The sequence below is a fragment of the Anguilla rostrata genome, chromosome 13 (genome assembly GCF_018555375.3).
Source record: "Anguilla rostrata isolate EN2019 chromosome 13, ASM1855537v3, whole genome shotgun sequence".
Classification (NCBI taxonomy): Eukaryota; Metazoa; Chordata; class Actinopteri; order Anguilliformes; family Anguillidae; genus Anguilla; species Anguilla rostrata.
Genome location: NC_057945.1, coordinates 29364903 through 29387332, shown reverse-complemented (window position 1 = coordinate 29387332; position 22430 = coordinate 29364903).

Sequence of the window (22430 nt, the reverse complement as noted above, 5' to 3'; positions counted from 1 at the left end):
GCACTTTGTGAATTACTAAGCAAATTATTTTTGATAATTACATGTCTTGTTGGAAGAACTATGTAAATGATGCATTTTTGATCCGAGAGAATAGATTAAAAATGTATTCCTGAATAAGATGAACAAGTTGAAAGAGAGTCAGACATGCTAAAACGGATATATTTCTTCTTTCCATGGGCAGGGTCTTGGGGGGTGCTGGAGCCTATCCCAGCGTGCATTGAGCAAGAGGCAGGAATACATCCTGGACAAGCCGCCAATCTATCGCAGGGCACACACATTATTCACTCACACACTCATACCTATGGGCAATTCAGAGTCTCCAATTAGCCTACCTGCATGTCTTTTGACTGTGGGAGTACCCAGAGAAAAAACCCACGTAGACACGGGGAGAACATGCAAACTCCACATAGAAAGGCCCACTGCACCACCCTGCTACCCGGTGTTGCACTTTCCCATTCATTCGTTTGTTTTGACGAATCTTGTTCTGTTTTATTTTTGCTCTTGTGTTTTCTAAGGTGTGTGTTTCATGTAATGTTGTTGTGTTTTCTGTGCTGTAATTGTGCTTTGTAAAATTATATTGTTTCAGATTTGTTTTTTGTGTTTTGCGAAATTATATTACTGTTTCAGATTTGTGAAAAGAGAGAGGGGGTGAGAGGGAGAGAAAGAGAGAGAGATCAACCATATAGAGCCAACAACAATAAACCTTTATCAACCATAAAGTGCTTATCCCATTAGCAGTTGTTGAGGCTGTTATCCAACTTGCAACTACATCACACTGAAACAACAAGCACTGAAAACTTAGAATCTGTCATTTTCTTTGATCCCGTAGTCAGAGAGCAGCAGATCTCTGTCATATGGCCTATGGAAGTTATGTTTCTACCATAACATCCAGATTGAGACAAGAGGGAAAAGAAAGACCCTGGAAAGATAATATGATGACAGTCAGAAAGAAGAGAAGCACAGCTGTGATATAGCCCAGGAGGACCTCACACACTCTGCTTAAATAACAGCATGAAAGCCACATCCTCTCTCCACACACCAAGGGGGAAAAAAAGGACAGCAATGGATGTGCTAGTACTGAGCAAGGTGTGTGTTTGTGTGGATATGAGTGTGTGTGTGTGTGTGTGTGAGAGAGAGAGAAAAGATAGAGAGAGAGAGAGAGAGAGAGAGGTGTACAGGGAGATTTTTACATGGCATTACATTCATTTAGCAGATGTTCTTTTCCTGAGAAACTTACAATATTGAAAATAAGTGCAATAATGCGGTATACACAACAAAACCACTAGTGGAAATTAACTATACTAGCCAGCACCACTGTGTAGCATCTATTCTGAAAAAGGACACATCCTTTAGTATTGCATTCCCATCCCCGTATTAAGAAGGTACAAAAGTGGGAGTAGACAGGATAAATGTTGGGGATTGTCTTAAAGTTCCCACTTATTATTATATTTTCATTTTTTTTCTATATTCTTCAACAAGGTCTACCAACATTTTGATAAAGTCTTTTTTAACAGAAAAACATTACAAAACTTTTTTTGTAAAAAAGGGTTTCATTACAAAGTCTCTCTCCCCTTGAATTGAACATTCCATTTTTGGTGGGTGTTGCATTTTTTTTCTTCTCATTTTTATCTAATTGCAAAATATAGATTAGCATACCAGGCTGCTTAGCTGGACAGCTGTAAAGTGTATTACGTCCAAGCTCTTATTATAGCAGCTAATTGTAATTGCAGCAAAAAAAGATAATAAATCCCCCATCAAAGTAATAATCTAAATCAAATATGCATTTGTTACAATTATATGTCTGATCAATTTGTCAGTGAATCTCAAAAGATGCACCTGCTGCAATTGTTCAAGAATGTCTACCAAACAGGAAAAAAGTATTACTGGGAGTGTTTATGCAAATTAGTAGATCTAAGATGATTGACTGCTTTGATTAAAATCCAGAACAATGTCTTGAATCTTTAATCCGATTATTATTATTTTTATTTTTTTTTGTTGCTTGCAGATCTGGCAAAGTAATGTTTTACAAAATGTATATTTAGCCACTTTAATTAGAACATATTAACCAATGCTAGTCGCCAAGCATTTAGTAAAAGTAGAAACAAATAAGTGGGGGCTTTTAAGAGGAAAAAAAGAATATACCATGTTATTATATTTAGTGGAGTGCCCCATTAAAAATGCAACCACAAATAAAAACAATAAATAATTATAAATGTAATAATATAAATAGATTATATAATACATTATTTCACTGCCAAACACTAGTGGCTTTTGAAGCCAAAATGATTTTATTGTTGCTCTATTAACAAAACACTTGGGTAAGATACAAAATCAGACCCATTTAACATTATTCTCATTGCTTGCAGTGTCACTCATTTTAATTGCAGAAAGATGATGGCATGAACCTTTGATAAACATTACACAGCAGAACAGTAATTGCATGGATTTATGCTTCCCAGGCTCAAATAAGCAATGGGAAGAAAATGGGGATGTATTAATCTTGAGCTCTCTCTGTTAGTGTTTTCAAAGTAACTTAAGTCTGTGTCCCAGAACCACTTGTTCCACAGGACTCTGTCTGATTATCAGTGATTTGCATCCATTTTGTGCAGAGAGTCGACCTGGCTGAACTCTGTGAAAGGCAAGGAGGGAGCTGTTTATTTGTGGAGGTTCCTCTCTAGTGCCCCTTTCCTTTAAAGCTGAGGAGGATGTATCTTTTGGCTCTCGGGCCACTCTCCAGAGAGCAGAGCATTATTTACCCAGGCTTAAGGCACACCAATCAGGTCTGCACAAAGTGCTAATTGCAAGGAACACCCAGAGACAGGCGTTATACAGGGTAATAAATACACGTTACAAATCAGGAAGGCTTACAGACACAGACTATGTGACTTTGAATGTCTTTGCTGTGACTGCTCTATCCTCCAAATCAAAATTGGCCCACGATTACACTGTGTTGAGAGAGGTCTTTGGTGAAATCTGTGCTTTAACAATTTGATACTTTTTTCCTCAAGGTTTGCTAAGAAATTGTTGGGTTGGGTACAGCTCCTTAAGCTACACTGGGGTAACTGTAGGAGAGTCAATCATATTCACTCAGTAAAGCTATGTTAGATCCCCAGTGCCCACAAGTAAGGTTCTACACCATTAATTTCCATATACATAACAATAGTATGTCCCAAACATTATGGTGCCCTGTATTGGGGGGGTTATGTACAAAACGTACTGTAATTTCTACACAGTGAAACCAAAATGTATAAAATACCCTTTTATAAATCAACATTTACATTTAACCAATTGTTAGATTACAAATCTAAAACTGTGGAATACAGACCCAAATCAAGAAAAAATACACCTTTGTTTCAAACACTATGGAGTTCCCTGCAGCATCAATACGCTGTCAATGAAAATTCACACAAACTTTTTGAGATGAGGAACAGTGGAGGACACTGCCTTTTCTGCTGCAATTAAAAATCTGCTTTTAATTGGTGTTTTTGGTCAGGGAGGAGGTGCCAGTTCCTGTGACTCCAAAGCCCAGGCCCTTGGATCTAGGGGTACAAGTATGGCACTCATATGTGCTCAGGTTTTGGGAAATGGTTGCAGGCCTCACACCCATACAGTATTTCTGGCAAATTAATTTCCAAACATGACACTATCATGGGCCAAGAAAAATCATCAGTTCATCTGACTGACCACACCTGCGTTTACAATTGCTGTAGAGCACAAGGAGTCCCAAGGCTGTTTGTGCACGGGTAACTGGAAGATGAACATGCGCTGAGGGAGTCCTCTATTCTCTTCCTGTGAGGCAGAACAGAAAGAGCAACATAGCCATTCACTTGCAGTCTACTTTATGTAACAGGGCAAGGGGTTACAAACACGATACAGCAGATATGTGAAATATTCCAATGAGGTGGAGTTGAGTGTTGAGAACATGTTCATATTTGGAAGTATGAGACAGTGAGAGGTTTGTATAGCGTTCTCTCTGTCTAGCTGAGCATGTGCAATATCGTCACAATCTGATATGTGTAGAATTGTACATCAAATGTACATCAAATGTACTAATATGTCATCATTCTTTACTTTAAAATTAGCAAGCTACTTAAGTTCAACTGGAAACCACACTTCAAGACATTTTGCTATGATACAACCTGTGCCATTTCTGTAACAATGGGGAATGGACCATTACATCACCAGTTTCATCGAGTGCCATGGTATGTGTCAGTGCTGAGACATTTATTAATTCAATCAGCAACAGAGTGAGAACAGACATTTTGAAGAAGATCTTAATTTTTTTTGATAGATAAGTTATTCTTTCAGTAATTCTTTTAGGGGTATTTCAAAGCTCTTGGGTGAGTCACCATGGTAACATGCCTGACTGATTGCAAGCTTGGTTTCATGAAACCGGAAGGATGTTCTACTACATTAGCAAAGGTCAGCAGGCTAACTCATTATTCCAGCTGCAGGATGCCCACCTATCTCCCAAGTAAAATAAAGGTTGAAGCAAACTATTTTTTTTATTTTTTTATTATTAAGTAATGTAAAATCTGGTAATGTTCAGTTGAGATGACCATCACTCCAGTTTAGTAAAGGCAGCAGCAAGTACCACATAATTTTCTTTATGGCAGGATACAGCATGGCACTCTCAACTTCACTTTAAATTCCAGTTCTGAGAAAACATCGCTGCATAAATTGTTCAGAAAATGTTAAGCACTTTTAAACACCTGAGGCACAAAGCTATACTCATGTTTCTTCCCAAATCAATCACATATTACCTCATGACCTGCCCAAAGAGAAAACAACAAGTGCTTTGTCTCATTCTGATACATTCAGTGTGGTCTTATTTCCAAAAGTATTTATGTTATACATAACGCATAAAATACTTCTCAGGTAGATGTGGTTAACCCAACAAACCAGCTTAATAAAAACAGACATTTTTACAATAACTCTCAAAGGCAATATTGTCTTTACAGCAATATAAATAAAACAAAAGAGCTGTGAAATTTATTTTGTTCCATGGGGCCTTAAAAGTAAGGTTCTGTATCGTAGTATCTTACCTTTAAAATGACTAACCATTGGCCCTTTCTGCTTCCTTCATTGGACATTTGCTGGGGAGACCAGGGGAGCCGTGTCTTTTAATCTGTCCCTGAAAACACTTTATATGACATTTGAATGTAACGAAACTGGAGAAAGGGGGAAAGCTATAGCTAGTGTTGTTTTCCTAAATAATAATAACATACATAAATGACCATCTTGATTTACCACTGACGTACCTTGAACATGATCATGGAAAATAATGAGAATTTTTTATTTTAGATTTCTGATTCTCAACTGGGTGGTACGGTCCCTCCATACCCAAAATTTCTTTAAAAGGTTTTAAATCATTTTTATTCCCCCTTCACTAGGAGTGTTTCAGCAAATCATTTTGGTGCAATGTATTAATATTTAATTATTATACATTTGTGGCATTACTTACAGGCATTTATTAGCCCTAAGGGATACATTTAATCACAAATGCATCTGTTAATGTTTCTGTGCATTCATATTTTAGGTAAACTGAGCATATAATTTTTGGAGAATTGGGTCCCAAAAAAGGGTTTCTTTTTTAGGAACCCAATGTATTTCTCAGATGGCTCTGAGAGAATGCATTTTGAATACTCAAGCACATATCTACATTGGCCACAGCACTATTTAGTGGTGAAAAATTCATTCTGATCGATGAATCAATCTTTATTAAAGTAATCAATCTCCAGCTGTGAAATTAAAGAATTCTGCAGGACAACGTGGGCCACAGGGAAGCCATATGTGACAAATGATAAAAATCCAAAGCTATAGACAGACCCTAACTGGCTTTGAGGTCACTGTGGCCAGAGCCAATACTCACAGAGTAAGTTATAAAGCATAGCAGTAAAAGTCAAACTGAATGGGATCTAAATGGCAGGAAACAAAATTGTCTCTGACAGTGATAATAAAGTTAAATGCCCCCCCCCCCCACCCCCCACCCCCACCTAAAGAATTCTGTAAATGTTCACGAAACAGGTCTCTGGATGTGGAGAAGATGCAGACATGTTTTCATGCTCAAATGCAGGTGCAGCCTGTGCTGCTAAGATGCTAAGATGACCAGGTGGATCTGAGGCCAAAGCTCAAAGCACAGTATGATACTGTGAAATTATTTAACTGTTTATTACTGTGAATGGCTATGCATTATGGGCAACCATTTTGTATACATGGCATGAGATTTCGTACTATTGGTTGTACTGAGAAACAATTCACAGTAAATGATTTGACTGTGAAAAACTGACCAATGATGAAAAACAAAAAGTTTTTGAAAAGCTGATTGAGCAGAAGAAATGTTTCTCGAAGGTTCATATCAGCCATCGGACCAAACAGAAAGTCCAGAAAGCGGCAAGCCTGAGTCCCCACCAGGCATCCTTTCATCAGAGAATATTCAGACTTTAATTGGCAGAAGTATTAAATCCCCCCACCCACACCATATACAAAAGCCGTATTGCTGTTTTGTTTTAGATTAATGCATAAATAGAAATTTTTTTTTTGTTGCCATTTTTCTCCACAATTTTTTAGTCATTATATCAATTCCCTGTGTGAATCACGGTCCTGGTCGATGCGCTATCCTCTGTTGGTCTGGGAAGGATGTGGACTACCACATGCCTCCTCCGATACATGTGGAGTCGCCAGCCGCTTCTTTTCACCTGATAGCGAGGAGTTTCACTGGGACAGCATAACACATGCGGAGGTTCACGCTATCTCCCCCAGATCCCAAGAGCCCAAGAGCCCCCAGAGCCCCGACCAACCAGTAGGAGTTGCTAATGCAACAATCAGGACTCATACCCTCACTGGCTTCCAACCCGCGAACACTGCCAATCGTGATCCAGCCGGAAGTACCGCTGCCAGGGATTGAACCCCGGTCTCTGCGGTGATAGGTGAGTGCTCTACATTACATTACATTACATTATAGGTATTTAGCTGACGCTCTTATCCAGAGCGACTTACAACAGAGTAACCAAACTCAGGATCAAGTCCGCTTAAGTCCATTGAACAACATGTAGATAAAAAGCCTTTACTATGATGCATACAATAAGGAGAAACAAGATAGTCTGAACAAAATTTTTTTTTTTTTTTTTTTTTTTAATAGTTATGGGAGGGGGTTTAGGGAAGAGGAGAGAGGTACACAGAGAAGAGGTGCGTCTTGAGTTTCCGTTTGAAGGTGCTCAGACACTCTGCTGTTCTGACCTCCACTGGAAGATCGTTCCACCATCGTGGGGCCAGAACTGCAAAGAGTCGAGACCTTGTTGCTGCTCGTGTAGGGGGAGGAATCAGCCGCCCTGTAGTAGCCGATCGGAGCGATCTGGCCGGCTTGTAGGGTCTGATCATCTTCTGCAGATAACCAGGAGCTGACCCCTTGACTGCTTGGAAAGCAAGCACCAGTGTCTTAAACCGGATGCGAGCTTGCACTGGTAGCCAGTGGAGGGAGATGAGGAGGGGAGTGACGTGGGAGTCACGAGGGAGGTTGTAAACCAGACGTGCTGCTGCATTCTGGATGAGCTGAAGGGGTCTGGTGGCTGATGCTGGGAGGCCAGCCAGGAGGGAGTTGCAGTAGTCCAGACGTGACAGTATCATGGCCTGGACCAGGAGCTGTGTGGAATAATTGGTGAGGAGTGGTCTTATTCTGCGGATATTGTACAGGATGAACCTGCACGACCGGGTGGTTGCCGCGATATTCTCAGAGAGTGACAGCCTGTTGTCGAGCACAACTCCAAGATTTCGGGCACTCTGTGAAGGGTGTAGGGGAGTGTCTCCTAAAGAAATGGGCAGATGAGAAGTGGGAGAGGTAAGAGAAGGAATATGGAGAAGTTCCGTTTTGTTTGTGTTGAGCTTGAGCTGGTGTTTGGTCATCCAGCTCTGGATGTCACTCAGGCAGGCGGATATGCGATCGGAGACCTGAGTGTCTGTGGGAGAGAAAGAGTAGAAAAGTTGAATATCATCTGCATAGAGATGATATGACATGCCATGGGCGGCAATAACAGGGCCAAGGGACCTAGTATACAGAGAAAAGAGGAGGGGACCAAGGACAGAGCCCTGAGGGACCCCAGTTGTGAGGGGACGAGGAGCTGATACTGCACCGGCCCAGGCAACCTGGAAGGAGCGGCCGGAGAGATAGGACGCAATCCAGTTGAGGGCTGGTCCGCAAATTCCCAATTTTGTCAGGGAAGACAGAAGTGTAGGATGGTCAACGGTGTCGAAGGCAGCTGAGAGGTCAAGAAGAATTAGGACAGATGAACGGGATGCTGCGTGTGCTGCGTGGAGAGACTCAGTGACGGAGAGCAGGGCAGTCTCCGTCGAGTGACCGGGTCTGAAACCAGACTGCTGAGGGTCTTGGAGGTTATGTTTAGAAAGAAAAGAGGAAAGTTGGTTAGACGCAGCACGTTCGAGAGTTTTAGATAGGAATGGAAGAAGGGATACCGGTCTGTAGTTTTGGGTGAGGCAGGGGTCCAGTGTTGGTTTCTTCAGAATGGGGGTGATGTGGGCTCTTTTGAAAGATGACGGGAAGGTGCCAGAAGTCAGGGAGGAGTTAATCAGGTGGGCGATGAAGGGGATGATCTCTGGTGAGATCAGCTGGAGGAGGGTAGAGGGGAGGGGATCAAGGGCACAGGTGGTGGGACGGTGGGAGAGCAAGAGTTGGGAGACATCAGGGAGAGAGAGTGGGGAGAAGGTGGAGAATGTGGGGAGGGTCATAGAGGGGATGGGGGGAGGGAAGGGTGGGGAGTCGGGAGGGTCAAGGGAGCTGCTCTACCTCTACACTACCCAGACGGCCCCATAAAGAGAAAAATTTAATTAAACTTTTCATTTATTTCATGTAAGATAATCTTGTTCATCTGTTGTCAATGAGATAAATGCCTCCTTTTACAGTGCTGTAGAAAAATAAACATAACTTCATTCACGGGGCACTGCATTGTCCTCAGGTCATTTTTGCAGAACTTCGCAGTAGGTTACTTGGAAGTTTTCATGTACAGACATTTACAATATTGGTAGTAAAAAATCCAGCAGTTTATTGTAGATGTAGTGATTCGTTAGTGGGGCTGCCTAACTGCGCTGCTAGAGGTGAATTAATCTTTAGCACTGAATAATTGCCCCTATGTGAGGAGCCCTACGAGGAGAAAATGACTGAAAGGGAGTTTTATAAATGACTTACGTACTGTACCACTTTTGTTTAAATGAAATCCATGACAACAAAGGTCAGATTTAATAAATTTGTAGCAAGAAACACATTTTCATTGTGCAAAAGTTTATAACTTTACTTCTGTGACTATGCAATGTTTAAAGGTTCGTAAAAAAGAAATTGGGTTTCTATATTCATGTAGATTGGGATATTTGATATCTTATATGCAGGTTAAATAAAACCTGTTCTGAAGGCCTGGGAATTCTCCTCTTATTGCACGGCATGATTAAAAACCTCATATCAAGATGGCTGAGAAGAACTTGACCTCCAGCTCACCTTTCGGAGTGGAATGGAGCATTTCATAAGGAGAATCTTTAATTTAAGCTAGTTAAATAAAGACTTGAACCTTCTTAAGAAATCACCCTGTCATCCCTTTCCCATATGTCTGCTTGCAAAGTGTCAGGGTTTTCAGGAAAATGGACCCAAACAGACCCGAAAAAACTAGAAACTCAAAAGGAAAGATTAACTAAGACTTCTACTAGAAAAAAACAAACAAGAACAAACAAAGGGGCCATGAGGGGCAAAACCATGAAACTCAAAAAATTCCTAAGAAAAACAAAAACAGGCTAACTTCTCAAAAATACAAGAAACACACAGAACAAACACGGGCAGGGCAGATCACAGGTAGGAACACACACAGAAACACATTACAGCCATTTATCCAGAGCGACTTACAAAACTTTTTTACATAGCATTTTACATTGTATCCATTTATACAGCTGGATATATACTGAAGCAATGCAGGTTAAGTACCTTGCTCAAGGGTACAACGGCAGTGTCCTTACCCGGGAATCGAACCTGCGACCTTTCAGTTACAAGCCCAATTCCTTACCCACTGTGCTACACTCCGTCCTTAGACATACACATGAAGCGCAGTCAGAAACACACAAGCGGAAACACAAGCACAAACATTCACATGAAACGCACAAGCAGGACCAAAGTGGGCAGATACACAGCCAGAAACGAACACAAGGAACCAGCACCCGCGTCAAGGGGACAAAAAACTTAAATAGACAAGACACAGGTGAACTCAATACATAATTAAACGAGAAAGAAGGGATAACAAGAGGCAGGTGGGGATGATGATTAAATAACAAGACAAATAATGGAAAACAATAATAAAATTAACATGGGAAAACAATGAGGGAATGAACAGAAATACAAAAACTGGCGGCCCAAAAAGGAAAAACTAGAAACAAAAATACAGAACCATGACACAAAGCCAGATAGGAATTGAGAAAAGCCCCTCTCTTGTAGTGGTCAGCACCACATTTCTTAATTTGTCTTTAGAGGAGATCTCAGTCTTGCCCAGCCCAAAGATTGATTGATTTCTGCTTTTTATGTTTTATTTTTCCTCTGAATTTCCTAGGATTGTGTCAGTCATTCACTGTTTCCACCAAATTATCGTACAAAAGGGAGGTATTCCCCAGTCTACTTTGGGTGTTTTACATTGTCCAAACACCAGTCTGCACCAGCCAGTAATCTAAAGTTTTATCATGTAACATTGTTTTGGAGAGTTGCATTCAACATTGAGCAATCTATGTCTTCTTTGGGAAAGGACTAGAAAGCAAATATGGTGCTATTATGTGACCGTTGGGCTTGGTTTTCTTACAGCTAACTGTTAACAGTGACCATAATGGAGCACATTAAAAGTTACATTGGTTTCTGTTTTTTTTTTCTTCTTCTTTGAATATGCATTCCACAGCAGTATCAGCTGAACTTTTTCTCTGGATCAGCACAGGTCTCCGCTCAGATTGTATTATCCTGCTTCTGTCACTATATTGGGGTCTTTGCTATGTTTTCCAGCCACAATTATTGTAAATGTAATATCAACACTGAAGTCATTCCAGAAGAAACATGCTGAAATAAGGCTCTTCAAGAGAGGGTATCTCTCTGCTCGCATGAAAAGTGGTTGCAGATGTCTTCTTTATTTTTATTGTTGACTGAAAGCAGAAGTATGGAGTTCTACCCGAGTGCCAGAACTCTGTGTTTGACAGATCCGTGAGCCTCAACAGAAGCATGACAGGAATCTCAGAATATGGAACCCACAGGGCAGGAACAAAATGGACAAGAATCAAAGGTACCAGCGCAGGACAGGAATGAGATGGGGCAGCAATTAGGCACCTGGACTAGCAAACAGCAAAGCCTAGGTTCAAATACAGGGTGTTGTACTGCTGTTGTACCCACAGATCAAAGTAGATACCCTAATTTGCACTCCGACTTGAATTGCTTCATCAAATACCCAAGATGTGTAAATGGGTAATTAGCCTCATCTGCCTTCATTATAAGCCTGGGCAAAGCAGCGCAATTCAAAGTGATAAACTCGCCTATCCACTTTTACGTCACCAATATTTGCTGACTAATACCACCAACACATCAAAGGTGGGTCTGAGGTCCAGACATCAATTCTAATTGGTACTTCAGACATAAGCTGTAAATCACAGAGAACTGGTTGGCAAGAGGGGGCATGTGTCAAGTATGTCACACGTCCATGAGCCATCTTCTGAAAGTCTGACCAAAGTTCATGCTGCCATGCCCCTGGTGTGTGCAATACTGCTAGAGGAAGTGCTGCTATGAGTCAGTAAGGGGAAAGTCTTATGAGTCTCAAGATCTGACCGCATGGGTTCCTATTGTAAATGATAATTGGCAGTGAATGTGCAGTGTCCTTGCAATCTGATGCAATATATAATGTGGACATCCTTTGATCTCAAACTTAAATACCTGACGTACATATAGCAAAAATAACAAATTTCACTCTACCGTTACCACACTTTTAGAGGACACTGTAGATAGTTTGTAAAACAATAGGCAGAACATAAAACGTACTGCCGTAACAACTGGACCTGTAGCATTCACCTCAGCCATCAAGAAAAGCTTTGAATGCCTTATCTTATCACACCTCACTGATACCTTCCTTGGACCATTGTAGTTGGACAATAGAGTCAACAGTGTCAGGGCTCCGGCTCCGGATCGCTAATTCCCTGTTTTGTTTGTCTGCTTTGAATTGTTGTTATTGGATTATTGGTTTACCAAATTGAGCACTTGTCTGCTCGTTTCCTGTCATTGTTCCTTCTGATGTGTATTCAAGTTCCTGGTTTCCCTCGGTTCAGTGCTTGGGCTTCACGTTCTCTTGCATGGGTTCCCGAGCTGCTAGTTCCCCGTGTCTAGGTATGCTTGTTCCTGCAGTTTTTCTGTTTTTGCTATTTTGCTATATAACTTTAGTAAATACTTCTTTGACTTGCCTCTGTGTTGGTCTCTGCAGCTGGGTCCAAGTCCTTTTTGTGAGCCTGAACAAACAGGTCAGTGGTTGTGCCAGTCAATATGGGCCCCTTTAACATCTCAGCACCCCAGGGATGTATGCTAGGATATTATTTGTGGATTTCAGTTCCGCATTTAATACCATTCTCTCTACCACACACAAATTAGTCCAGCAAAACATATCCAACTATATCTACCAAGGGATCACTGACTATATGGCCAACAGGTCACAATTTGTGCAGCTGGGCAAACTCATTTAACTGCCTGATGAAAACAGGGAGCATTTTTAACCTCCATATCATACTTGTCTATTCACAAACATCAGTCGGAAAAACTTGACTGGCCAAGGTTTGTTGGCCGACGTAATTCTCAGGAACAAACCACAGCAGCAACAGTTCATTACTGTAAAGCTGTTCAGTTGCATTATACACTGTAAGCTCTGCAGTAGGGTTATCATTTTACTAGCGTGCACACACACACACACAGTAAAAAGGTCCAAAAGATTCCAGAATTATCAACCAACAAATCTGATTCCCAAATTAGGTGGGCCTACAGATTGTTTTACTTGGACTGTGATTGAGATTAGCCATTGAAAGTGTGACCGTGAGAAAGATTAAACTTTTCGCTAATTTCCTTGTTAAATATCCTCCAGCCCTTATCATGAGCAGGCACACCAGTTTAAAGGAAGAGGGAGAAAATTGAATTGCTGAATATGTTTAAATGATTTTACAAGGCACTCACTAGCCTCACTTTTAATAGCCTCACTTTTAAGCAGAGTAGCTGCAGCTTACAGGGGAATAGGTCAGACTCCTAGGGCAGTGATAACAGGTGCCCACATCTCTCAACCTTAAGCCCATTCTCCTGTCTAGTTTTACTGTACACTGTCCAGAAGAGTAAAAGAAAGTAGAGAGCCAGCGTGCTTCCTCTGATCCTCAAACTTTTCAGCTGTTTTAAGTTCAACCTCCACATGCAGTTGGACTTTTCAGATCTCAGTGCTTCCCCTTCATTGTTATTAAACTGTGGAATAACCTTCTAAACAACAAAAAAAATTCACTGTCCAAAAGATCTGCACTTATATAAGGCATCCATGTAATTTATGAAAGCAGTAGTAAACTTGGACATTATGCATTTCACAGACCAAGAACATGCCACTAAATACCTGGTAATTTATGACATAATGATGCTGAAGAACAGGGCAACACTGTGGTGCAGTGAGAAGTGCTGTTGCCTCACAGCAAGAAGTTACCAAGATTACCAGCCGAAGCAATTCACAATTAACACATTTCATTAACTTGGAGAACTCTATCAACCAACAACCAGAAATTTATGTAGTTAACCTGACCAGAAGACATGGTACAATTTATTTTGATTTGTTTGAAACAAATTAGCTATCTTGTACTTACCCAACTTCAGTTCTCCTTAGAAAATTGGGCCAATGTTGCTTCTTCATGATTTTGTAATTGTTGGGGAAACATAACATTCCAACAATGTGCCGATGTTGTTTCACGATGAATACAGTCCTATTTAAAAGTGTTTTTCCCCTTCCTGATTCCCTCTATTATTGTATATTAGTCACACTGTATGGTTTCAGATCTGTAGACAAAAAGTAATATTAGACAAAGGGAACCTGGGTGAATACAAAACACATTTTAAAAAAAATTCATTTATTTAATGAGAAAAGTTACCAAATACCTATATTACCTATGTGAAAAAGTGATTGCCCCTTAAACCTAACTAGTTGCACCACATTTAGCAGTAATAACTGCAAACAAATCTTTCCTATTACTTGATATCAGTCTTTCACATCACAGTGGTGGAATTTTAACCCGCTGCTTTAATTCAGTTCAAGCATGAACTGCTCATTTCAGGTCCTGCCACAGCAGCTCTATTGGGTTCAAGTCAGGACTTTGAAAAGACCACTCCAAAACTTCTGTTTAATTTTAGTCATTCAAATGTGGACTTGCTTTTTTGTTTTGGATCCTTGTCATGCTGCCTAATCCAATTACTCTACAGCTTCAGATCACGGACAGATGACTGGACATTCTCCTTAAGAATTTTCTGGTACAGAAATTTCCGGTTTCTTCAAAAGTGACAAGTCGTCCAGGTCCCGAGGCAGCAAAGCATGTTTGATGTTCACCAGACAAAATGGGACCCACATCATCCACAAAGTTTCACTTTTGACTCTTCCATTTGATCTGTCCATAGAACATTATCCCAAAAGGGTTGAGGATCATCCAGGTGCTTTTTTGCAAATGTGAGACTAGTATTGATGGTTCTCTTGGTTAGCAGTGGTTTCTGCCTCGCTACACTCCCATTAATCCCATTTTTGCCCTAATCTCTTTCTTATTGAGGGTCCGTAAACACTGACCTTAGTGAGCAGTTCTTTGGATGTTCTTCTGGGATCGTTTGTGACTTCCTGGATGAGTTGTTGCTGTGCTCTTGAAAATTTTAGCAAGCTGGCCACTCATGGGAAGATTCACTACTGTTCCATATTCTCTATTTATGTTCTCACTGCAGTTCTTTGGAGTCCCAGAGCCTCAGAAATGTCTTTATATCCCTTTCCAGACTGATATATTTCAACAACTGTTTTTTTAATCTCTTCTGGAATTTCCTTTGTGGGGAAAACTTCACTCTAATGGTAAGGGTCAGTAAGTGAGGCTAGATTCAACAGGGCTGGCTGCAATAAGTAATACTGTATGAAAAAGTTCTGGAAAAAGTTCTGGAAAAAGAGTTTGCGAACACATAAGACCAAGATTCACTTGTATCAGAGCAATAGCAAGAGCAAAGCGTGGAGGCAAAAAGGAACTACTCAAGATCCAAAGCACACACACCCCACCCCTTTATCTGTGAAACATGAGGGTGGGGATATTATGGTCGGGGCATGTGTGGCTGCCACAGGTACAGACTCGGTTGTCTTCATTGATGATGCAACTGCTGATAGCAGCGGTAGAATTAATTCTGAAGTGTACCAAAGCATCTTATCAGCTCATGTTCAAGCAGATGTCTCCAAACTCATTGAATGGCAATTTAAGGCAAATAGTCCCCAAAACAAGTGGTAGCTACATTACAGGCCTGGCAGAACATCAACAAAGAAGATACTCAGCACCTGGTGATGTCTATGGGTCACAGACTTCAAGCAGTCATTGCACACAAAGCACATGTGGCAAAATAGTAAACATTTTAATTTACATTATATTAATAGTAATATTACTATGTCACAAACATTAAGGTGCCCTGAAATAGGGGGATGTGTATAAAAAGTGCTGTAAATTCTGAAATCAACATGTATAAAAATGCCCTTAACGAAAAGCCGAGAATGTGCACCACAAAACTTTTACCACATGTGAATGGTTTTATCACAAATCTAAAATTGTGGAGTAGCCAAATCAAGAATAAAAATATTTATATGTCCCATATATTATGGAGATCACTGTGTGTGTGTGTGTATGTGTGTGTGTGTGTGTGTGTTTATATATATATATATATATACACATATGTACACACACCCCACTTAACCCCCATCTTCACTGTGTGTTCCCTCAGTTTACCTCACTTACTGTCCTTTAGTAAACCCTGCTGCACTTCTCAACTTTACATAAAAAGATGAAAAAAGACAGGTATCTAATTTCAAAAAAGTGGGGAAATGTTCCACCTCGTATCATGTCTCTGACCGTGGTATTAATCTTAGAGTTGTGTCTTCAGTTTGTTGGGTGGGGAGAAAGGAAAACAGCCCAAGAGGTTACGTCTTGGGCTGTTGACTTTGAAGCAGAGCAGCTTCTATAAGTAATAATACCGTTTATTTGCATATGTATTTTAGTTACACAGTACCAATGATAAACCCACCAACATAAGCAACTTTGAGAAAAAGAGACTCCCCGTGCCAAGAGAGTAATAATTGAGGGCTAGGATGGTTATGTAGAAGAATAACAACATACAGAAAGATATGCCTCAGGCATAATGGTAGACTAAATAATATGTGCTAAATAACTTTGTTACAAAGACACAGAGAAGCAATACTTGACAAACTTCAATCAAATACATTCTGTTTTAATAGATCTGTGTGGCCATAACTTGGAGCTGAGGGCTGTTTGTTACTGTCACCTGTTACTGATTGAATGAGTGTGGCAACTCTTCTAAATGAATGTAATTCATGTGGAACAGCAGCAAAACAGTTTTGTGCTGCTGGAAAAACCCACCAGGTGTCACAGCAAAATGTTGATGAAAACACCCCTGCCAATGGCTGACTGCTGATTGTCAAATCTTTGCCAAAACCACACTTTATCCACCTCTCCTCCATGTTATAAAACATAAATTTCACAATAACAGCCGTTGACTTGCAAGCACTATTGGAAGAATGCAGGATCTTATTCACCGCAACAAACTCCTAATCCCTTTTGATAGTAAATAAGAGTAACCTCAGACGTGACCTATAAGATGACAACCGCTGGATATGCAGGTTTTGTGCTGGCTGCTCCCCAAATGGATGCATACCAGCCAATGTGGAGCTCCCAAGATTTTCACTACTTTTTCTATATAGAATCCAATTGAAGGATAGTTCAGAGATGGCCAAATGTGTCTTTCAGACAACTGTCATTTAATTATTATCTGGAAATGAGCCACAGTGCGTGATAATGCAGCATCTGCAGATGCTCTGCTGCCTTATGAGGTGTTTGTAGCCAACACTGGTGTCAAAGCAGCCCCTTTTAGCCGTTTATGTTACATTAGGGGTGTTTCTATATGTCTGCCGTTTGCAATAAACAAATCAATAAATAAATAAAATAAAATAAAATACAATGAAAAGAGACCTATGCAGTGAGATCAAGGCAGGCCTTTCCCCTATCTTAGAACAACACTTCACTGAAAAAAATGAATAGCCTTCTCCATACTGAACAGGGAAACATAATCTTGATTAAACAGGTCCTAAACACCTCACTTTTTCTGTTGATAAAACTAATTTGCATTAATCACCAGCACTGTACAGTCAAAGTTTTACTTTCTATAAAAAGGGAGTTTACCATGAGGACACCAGGAGGAATCAGATTACTGCTTGGCACTCTGACTGGCAAGAACAATATTCAGAGGGTAATAATATTTAACCTTCCTGGGGATGTCTACTTACTAGAAAAATGTGTTTCACAGATAAGAGTGATCCAATTTTATTCACGGTGGACGGCCAGGCAACTGACACACTCATTGCAGAGTAAAATAAGGAAGGATTGATGATGATGGGGAAGTCCAAGCAGAAACATTAAAAACTGGAGCCACCACACAACCTGTGGGCAGCACGTCTTCACGTGGAACGTCAGCCAACTCAAACTACGTACTTCCACCCCCACCTCTTCTTCCAATCTCTTGCTACTTGAAAATAGACTATTTGTTTCAGAAAATAGCTAGAGGTCACTTGATTTACTGACTATTAAAAAGGATCTTTCTTGTTTGTTTTCAGAAACCAATGTCTACATAACTGTGCTGCTCAAACCGGAGTTCAGCCTGTGACCATTGCAACTGTCTGTTCTGTTCAACAGCTCCACCCATACACCATGAGATATGAGTCAGCAAAGCTCACAGCTATTAGATCAGACAATTAAGTTAATCTTGCTAGCTTCTGTGCTATTTAACCCTATGAGACCCACACATTGATGCTATTGAATTTTTTTTTACTCTTGAAACCTTGTTGTAAGAGGCCTCTAATGAAGAATGTTGGAATTTTTTTTTTTTATGTTTTGGTGCAAATTTCTGAACATGTTGTAAATATTACCCTCCAACTACCTAACCTAATAATGATGCAAGCATAAAATACACTATAACTTGTGGGAAATGGAGGGCTAATACTATCATTCCTGTATTTAAAAAGGGGGTGATAAGGGTGGGGGTAGGGGGATGGGGGGACAACAAAGGGGGGTGTTGGTCCAGTTTAACACAATAATGACTCAAGCCTAACATTCATCACAACTCATGGAACATTACCAGACACACAGCTCTTACATAATTTAATAATGAGCCTATTGCTGCCCCAATGTTGCATTTTGCAACACTACCAATAAAAGTAAGACTTACTATTAAAACGGCTTGCTATAACTGTCATGGCTTTGTTTTACCTAAATTGATTATCTACATGCACTACACACATTTGGCATTCCAATAACAAATGTTGGTGGTAATTTACTTCAAGTGGTGGGAAAACAAGAAGTTATGAGAGACAAAGGGGGTGTGCTTGATAAGCCTTGATGTGTGTGCTCTAGACACTCTCTGTTCAACATTTGAAAATGTTTCACTACAAATATATTGCAAAAAAAATATAGTATAGGGCCTAAGGAACTGGACAATGTTGTTCTAAACTGAAATTTGGCAAAAACGGTGTCTCTAGGGTGCCTGAAAAGAAATGTTGCATTTTTGCAGCACTGGGTCGCATAGGGTTGATGATCTGGCACCAACAGTGGTGTCTGGCTAGCAAGCCATGAATAATATCGCAGAAAATATGAGCAGAATGTTATTTTGGGATTTTTATGATATCTAATTGTGACGTGACAAAGATAAAGCACCGTGTTTCTGCTCAGTCTAATTCAGCATTGCACAGGGCATGCCATCAATGTCTTCCTCCATTGGCATTCTACAAAGACATGTTATCAGAGAGTGAGAAATGATATTGAACAGCAATGCTAAGTATGTGTGTTTACAAAGGTTACACATACTAAAATAATTTACATCCCGATTACACAACTTTAATGCACACAGCAGTTAATGCCAGGTGCAGGTGGAACCAGTGAGATTCCAGCCCTCCACTTAGTTATGGACTCATCGTTCTGGGCCCTCTCCAGGTCTCAGAGTCCTGGCACGCAACCCCATAAACAAGGTGAGTGTAGGACTGATCATGTGAGCATTCCTGTCTCTCCCACTAACACTGCCAGGAGCGTCTCATGTCCTCTCCTGCAAGTCTATTTCCAGACCTCGCCAGCTTCTCAAAGCCTCATGGGGCAACCCAGTTTACTCTGCCCCAACCATTCTCACACACAACTGCTCACTCCACATGCAGGAATAACCTTATTGGGATATAACCACCTGCATTTTTACTTTTTTGTTCATACTGACATCAACTAAAGTGGACTACACTTCATTCTCAGTAACAGGGGTGATGTCTGCATCCCTCAGGAAATTAATTAATTCATACAGCGCATTTTAAACCAAAAAATGCATTTCAGATACAAAACGCATCCTATATGCACACGCCACATGGTGCATATTCAGGTATTTCCACAGGAAATGAATGGCTTATGCCTTCGTATCCTGAATTGTATCAATCACTGTAGGTACTCTCAAATATGAAATTATTAGAAGCTAAAGGGAACTCAATTTATCACAAAGCAGTACCTCATAAGAAGTAAATTAAAATGCATAATAATGTGCATAATAAAAAGAATGTGTATTATAATTTGGATCATGAGTTGTTTCTCTCTCCACACGTTCAGCTTTCTATCACATTGGTAAAGGTTCATTTTGGTCTCATGTCAACCTTTTCTGGCTGATCTGTATTTTTTATTTTTTGGCAAAATCTAATCTGGCCTTTCGATTGTTGCAGGTTTGCATCCTGTAGTGTAGCCTCTATAATTCTGCTCTGAAAGTCTTCTGTGTATGGTGGTTTGAGATTCACCCCTGCACTGTGTTTGTGATGTCACTGACCATTGTTTTAAGGTTTTTCTTCTCAGCTCTCAGGATTCAACTGTAGTTGGCTTCCTTGGCTAAACTGTATGGTGTTTATTTCTGAGTCCACCATTGGTTCCAAGACCTTCCAACCAGCTGAAGTTTGTATATCCAGTTTATGTGCTATCCTTAATTAATTTTCCTGCCCTCACAGGAGCTCAGTTTATCACAACGCAGACTGTACCCCATAAGAAATACATTAAAATGCAATGTGAAAAACAAAATGACTGACTATTACATCCATGTTAATGTCAAATAAGTGCAACACAAAGCCGATAGCTGCTATTGTACTGGCATCAAATTGCATTTGCAGTGTTCACACAGGTAATTACATTCATTTATTGGAACAGCAAGGTAAATACTATGTGAATGTAATTCTTCCACAATATGTTTACTGATATGGAATCACAAAATCAACTCCAAGACACTTGGGAACAAGTCAAAACAATGTTCAGAAAAAATTACTCAATACACAATGCACAAGGAGCATTTTTCTAAAAGATTCTTCAGATTGAGGTCATATTGTGAGAGGATCCAGCTTTGAGTTACTCAGTTGCCAGAACAGAAACTTAATGCAGAAACTTGCTCACTCTTGCATTTAGTAATTAAAGAGCAAGAAGACTTTCCCCTCAAGTTATACGGTGAATTTCTTTATTGAGAGATGCTGACACCTAGTGGTAGCACCATACAAATATCTCCATAAAATGCACGGTCACCCATGGATGTCTGACATGGGGTATTATGAATTCTGGTATGATTATCATGTCTCCAGAAGGATTTCACTTGCATTTATATGCCTATATCTTTTACCATTTCACAGAAACAGCTGTTTTTGTGCTGAGTCCCCCCATTTTGATTAACTTCAAAATAAATAAAAGCAATTAAGTCTTATATTTGGTTGCATAGCCCTTACATGCAGTAATTTCGACAGGTCTACGACCCATTGAAATCACCAAACGTTTGGTATCTTCTTTGGAAATGCCTTCCCAGGCCTTCACTGCAGCTGCTTTTAGTTGATCTTTGTTTTGGGGGGTTTCTGTCTTCAGTCTACCTTCAGCAAGTGAAATGTCTGTTAGATTGAATTTAAATCAGATGACAGACTTGGTCCAAAAACAAGCCCAAACCTTTCCACTTTTTTCCATTGTTCAATGCTTTGATTGCGCATGCAGTGTGTATGGGGTCACTCTCTTGCTGTAAGTGGAAGGTTGGAGGAATTCCTTTGTACATCGGCAGACAAAATCTGTCTGTGCACTTCCAAATTCCTCCTAATGCTGCCATCTTCTGTTACATCATCAATAAAGACGAGTGAGCCTATTCCAGAAGGAGCAATACATGCCAAAGCCGACATTACCTCCTACGTGTTTCACAGATACGGTGGTATGCTTTGTATCATGGGCTGTCCCTCCCTTTCTCCACACTTTCAGCTTTCCATCACTTTGGTAAATGTTTATTTTGGTCTCATATGTTCATAAATCTTTGTTCCTGAATTATTCTGGCTCATCTTTTTTTTTTTTGGCAAATTCTAATCCTTCTATCTTGCTGCCGATGCAAGGTTTACATCTTTCAGTGAAGCCTCTAGAATTATACCCTAATCAACTTCTGTACATGGTAGCTTGTGAAATTTTCACCCCTGCCCTCTGGAGACTGCTGGTGATGTCACTGACCATTGTTTTAGAGTTTTTTCAAAACCTATTCTTCATGATGGCATATACCTCTGACTCCAAATGCAACCTCTACAGATTAAAACAAGGCTAAAACCAAGACTAGACACTCACTGCTTTTATAAGTGAACAATCCATACAAAAGGAAACATCTTATCAACAATTGACACCTGTCAGTCATCCATTAACTTAAATTTTGCAGTGCTGAACATAGGGAGACTCAACAGAAAAACAGCTGTTTCTGTAAAACAGTAAAACATATATGCATGTAAATACCATGAAATGAAAGCTGATTGTCTGTACTTTCGATCACAAATCAAAATGCCTAGCAGAAATATCACTCCACCGTTACCATAATTTTGGAGGGCACAGTACATATAAGCATTCATGGATACACCAGTGCAAACAATAATATAAGGTTAATTTTAATTAGCCACGTATATGGTCCATCAGAGTGAAACCACTACTCTGAAACAAGCAGGAAAGGCCAGTCAATTAGAGTGCAAATTACAGCCAGTGCAGCTGACAGGCTCTTACATTGAGTATTCCGAATATCAAAAAAAGCATGTACCATAATGTGATTCTTG